The following is a 4,052-nucleotide window of genomic DNA, read 5'->3' on the forward strand; positions in this document are numbered from 1 at the left end:
GCAAGTCAACAAAATCTGTTTGTTATAAAACAATTGAAGTATATTTCTGAGTGACGCCATTGACCAATCATACTTGTTGTAGACACAATGTGCAATCAACAATTTCAGACATAACGGGTGCATTTAAGGTTCACGTCCTAATGAAGCGCTAGCTAATCTGCCTGAACGGTCTTATTTTCAAAAATCGTCAAACTGCTCACGTTTGTTGCCCTCTCTGACTTGTTTTTAGTTATGTTCTTGTGTAAATTGCAAAATCTTAGCAATTCCTGAGGTTTGAAACCTACTTCGATGGGTTTAGTGAAAACTCACCTTTACATACATTCAAATTCTCATTCATTCTAAAAGAGGTCTGAAAATTTTAAGTTTTTTAAAATGTTTAACTTTAGATTGATAAATCGTGTGCAGGCTTTTAACATTAAGTTAATGAGAAAGGTTTTTGTTTTTTTTTACCCCTAAACTGCTTTGTAAGATGAGACAAGCTTTTATTTTGATACATATCAGTTAATACAGTTACTTTTCCTTTTCAAGTCTGATAAATCATTGTTTTACTAAGGCAAGTGTGGAAAGTGTGTAGCTGCTTTTGCAGTCACCTTATGAACTGACAGAGCACTCAAACAGGAAAGGTATAAATATATTGAGTCCAACATTTACTTGGCAAAGATAAGATTCTACTTAACTTCAAATCAGTTATCTCCAAATGTGAACTCTGGAGCAGAGTCGATATATAAGGACACTTCCTCTCCAACCAGCCATTTCATTTCCCCTGCACCTTTAGGTTTTTGCCTCAGATGTTCCCACTGAGAGTCCTGGGTCACCCGGGCACCCAGGCCAACACAGAGAGGGCAACTGTCCCTGCGGCTGCTGTTGTTTTACTTTTATTTCTAATGGAGAAGGTTTTGCTAAGCTTGCATGTTCTTTTCTCGCTCTTGTAACCGCAGATATCTAGTTCTTGGCCTTTTGAGCAGCATTAGCAGAACAAATGGGAGCAAAAGTGGTTGTTTTTGGAGGCGAACACATTACTCATTCCTTTTCAGCACCAAGATTTTCCCAGCTGGTGTAGGGAGTCCAACAGATACAAACCCTAATTCTTTCACTTCTAGGCTACTGCTGCCTCGGTAAAAGCCCACTTTACTCATCCAAAATACACTTTGTGTGTATTAAAATTGGAGTAAGTTAGGGCAATAAGATAATACCATGATTGTTCTTACTGTACATGTGGACCATCTACATTGCATCTTTAGCAAGTTCTCCAAACAGCACATTGCCTTTCTCCCCTGCTGATTCCATACAGTCCAAATGAATAGCATCATCACATATCCCTCTTGCCAAAAAAATATACACTCCTTCTCACAGACAAGAGAGTAACAGCACCAAACCATTTCCTGGTGTCACATGTTTCAACTCTGCAAGGCTGAAACAATTCTTTCTTTCATTATGATGAAACGTGAGATGCCAGATAATCTCGTAAATATGTGTTGTATTTCTTTTTCTGCACTCACACTGGTTGGGAGAAAGAGGCAGGCCTTTGTTTGGGGCTTCCTTGCTCACAGGAAGTGATTGCAGTGGGACAGTGAGGGACACTCATCTCTTGGAAAGGGGGAATGCGCGAAGACGTATCCCTTTTTGATCAAGGCTTGCTGACGGATCGCCCGGAGAAAGGCAAATGGGGATCATACCGGGGCCTGATGACAAGAGGCCAATTTTGATGTCCTTTTTCTCTCATTGCGGTGCTTCTCTTTCAAGCCCAAATCTGGTTGAGCAGCCTGGGAAAATGGCCTTTTACCCACCTTCCTTGTCACAGAGTTGACAGGACAACTAAGAGCTAAATTGAATTTAGATGAATGTTGAGACTAAATAAACTGCTTGTGTCTTAATTCGAGTTGTAATGAATAGGCTCTTGATTGCTTCATGGAGTATTTTTCTGATCTATTTTGCCGGATAAAACATTCATCAAGAGTCTTTTAGCTGTGGTCATTCTTTTGTCTTTGTCACTGGATTTGATTAATGCGCTATTCATTCGCAAATGGACAGAATCTGCCACAAAATGCACACAGTGAAGGGGAGAATTTGGGCCTTGGAAATCCATAAAAAGTGGACAAAGTGAGAGTAAAGTGCTGAAATAAAAGCTGTCTGCTAGCAAAAAAGAAGTGCCCCGCTTCATTTCATCCCAGATGGTTTAATTGAAAAATGTTGACACATGTGAGAAACATTATATCTGAGCAACATCAAGCTCCATATTCAGTGTAACTATAACCTCAAAGGCCACATGTTCTCGGCGTGTTTATAATGTATTAGTGGAACAAACTCTACACTGTACTCTCTTTACAAATCCCACCTGGCCATGTATTAGTTGCAGATGTGGCTCTCTAATTCATAATGAACTCATAATGGCTTTGTTAGTGCAAGCTTGTTTTCCTTTCCCCCCTCGCACACACGTAGATAGAGATAATCTGTACTGGAGGTGTGGCGGTGCAGGAGAAGATATTGCACCCAGCATGAAACATAGACTTTGGAATGTGTTGTTGCGGGACAGCAGGCTTTGAATTCTCTTAATGTGACTCACTCATCATGAATAGAATGGATCTTTATCATTAAATGCCAGTTTTCTTTCTTTTAGGGAGTCACCTTGTTGTGTCCGACAAGATTATAACGACTTCTTATAAAGGAAAAAGAAATCCACATTTGAGCCCTTCAACATACACCAGAGAATCCGCAGAAGTTCAACACCTTGTTTAATTGATTGTCTGACTGTATTTGCAGCAGATGAAACCATGACACAGAGCTGCAAATTAATGACTGCATATTTTGATCGTGCGCTGATTTAAAGGAGAGCTCAAGGACTCGACATACCATAAAGTAGAACAAGGGACGGAGATCTAAGGGCATCAATTAACAGCCTGATTCAGCTTTTATGTCAAAGAAACCACAGTGGATATATGGCTGCATAGAGTCCCATTGACTATGTTAATGCGTAGAAGTCTCTTGTTTCTTGTACACATTGGTAATGGTATATTAAAATATGTGTCCAATGAAAGTTATGAATGCATAGGCTTGCGTGACAACATATGAATGAATGTGTTCTGTTGTCTACATCACAGCAAATTCCATTTTACCCAAGTTGGACAGCAAAAGTAACAACAATATGAACTCAGTAGATTGATAATTGACCGTTTGCCCCCCTATTTACCGTTGCTATGTCTGTCAGGCTTTCTATTCCCACAGTGACATATTTACTTCTCAAAATTATTACTGGTTCAGTTTACACAAAAACCGGCATCTCAATTCTTGCCGACTGACATGGCAACGGTAACTACCATGTTTATCAGGGCTAGCTGGCTAACTAGCTAATCATTTTTAGCTTGATTTGAATCGGAAACCCTGTAAAAGGGTCTTAGACATGCACATGATAGCTACATACATTGCTGAAATTGCTTAAAGACTGAGGCTTAATGAGGGAAAAGTCATCTGATTTATCTAGAAGACAAATAAAGAAAAAAATTAAATAAAGGAATGGAATTGTTTTTGTACTGCAACCGCAACAACGTGGATAAAGTCTGCATTTAACCATGTATCCAGCTTATTTAAATAGCTCAAGTTACTGTAATGTGTGAACAGTTACCTTCATTTTTATATTGTATGTGGTCTTTTCTTTTGTGGGGTGCAAATGCTCCACCAAAACAGGTTCCTCCCCGGGACTATGTTGCAGAGCCATCGTAGCTGGGTCTGGCGCTTAGCTCCACCCAAGACGATTGGGAAGAAATGCAAACAACACAAAGCGTTTTTTTTCCCTCATATCCCAGAATAAAGTGGTGTAGCCATAGTTTATTCCACAGCGATGTGGAGCTAGGTCTGGCAATGCAAGACTATCTTAAGCCTAACCCCAAAACAGAATGGAGTTAGCGAATGTAACCGATTGGTTAAAGCTTGGTCACGGGAACTGTCACGTGACCAAGGCGGAAATAAAGTCTCCGCCGGTAAGAGCTGACTCTCTCTTTTCTGCTGCTGCTGCTTAGCGTGCTGGGTTCGGGCCAAGCGTTTGCGGTGTGTCGTGT

This window comes from Etheostoma spectabile, chromosome 9 (assembly GCF_008692095.1).
Source record: "Etheostoma spectabile isolate EspeVRDwgs_2016 chromosome 9, UIUC_Espe_1.0, whole genome shotgun sequence".
Taxonomy (NCBI): Eukaryota; Metazoa; Chordata; class Actinopteri; order Perciformes; family Percidae; genus Etheostoma; species Etheostoma spectabile.